The sequence below is a fragment of the Euprymna scolopes genome, chromosome 15, assembly GCF_053919585.1.
Source record: "Euprymna scolopes isolate OS-2025 chromosome 15, ASM5391958v1, whole genome shotgun sequence".
NCBI lineage: Eukaryota > Metazoa > Mollusca > Cephalopoda > Sepiida > Sepiolidae > Euprymna > Euprymna scolopes.
In genome coordinates, this window is record NC_136496.1 from 100,474,244 (window position 1) to 100,475,686 (window position 1,443).

Sequence of the window (1,443 nt, forward strand, 5' to 3'; positions counted from 1 at the left end):
CAACCTGGATTTTTCTCTTATCTAAGAAGGATTTAATTATGTTAAGTATTCTTCCAGTGATACCGTATGATCTGATTTTCCTGAGAAATTACATGAAACATATGTAGAAATTGTATAGCATTAGAAAGACTTTTCATAGTCTGTCTGTCCGTCCCATTTTTTCTCAGAAACGACTGGTCGATCTGGCTGAAATTTTGTATGTATGTTTGTTATGATAAGATGAACTGATTATTATGGTATCGATCTGAAGAGATTAATACTTAATCCAAAGCCTGAGCACAATTTTAATCAACCATCAATTTGGCATAAATCACTCATTAGAAATCAATGGGCTATAAGTTTTGCTCGTTTCTAACGAACTAAAACGTTTGAAATACTAGAAGCATAAAACTAAAACAAAACAAAATAAACTTTACCAATAGTAGTAAAACCGTGAAATGTTTGTAAAGTTATTGAAATAAGTAACCAATGAAATAAATATAAACGTATATTTATTTCTTTATTTGCAGCCAGTTATCCTCATCTACATAGTTGCTGTTTCAAGACGTTTCGGCCAACTATTCCTCCGGCCTTCGTCAGGTGGTTAACCGTGACGAGATAGAAATGCTATAACTGTATCCTCATTAATTATTGCCTTCCATAGTTGTTGTCGTCTCATCACGTTTTAGTCATCTAATCATCTGGCCGGCTTTGGGTAGGATTGAAACCGTTATCCTCAAACAACGCTCACCTGGAACCGTAGGACCCAACGTCTCTATCCACTGCGCCACGGGCCCTGAAGGGCGATCAAAGTTGAAGTTTTGGGCTTATCAATGCAAACTTTTCATTTTTATCTGGTCTGCCACCTGACGAAGGTCACAAGAATAGATGGCCGAAATGCCATGAAACAATCACTACAAAGATGAGGATAACAAATCGAAAATAAATAAAGATGCTGATTACTCATCTCGAATGATAAAGTTAGAGAGAGAAGAGAGTTAAACATAAGATATAATAAGATATACACGTTATCAAAAATATATAAATTGTTCAAAACCTATTAGATTAATCTTTCCCTAATGATGAATTCACAAGGTTTAAAAAGTACCTGACTTAAGACAAACACGGAAATTACTGCCAGAAGTGAAGACATTTATCTGATAGAATGAAATGAACAAAAACAGAATTAATAGATAAAAGACATCTATTTTATTTAATGATTATGCCCAAGGAAAAAAATGCTGCCTATATATATATATATGACATAGCGGGGTTTATATATGTGTACGATTATATAATGAACGTGATTATATGATTTTGTGTGTATATATACGAGGGGCGTGCAATAAGTAATGCTCCTGACCCACTTCCCATAGCAGTAGAGCAACGAAACTTGGCACAGTTATTAGTCTTTCTCTACATAGGAACCACCCAGAGTTATGCATTTCTCCCATCGTTTGATGC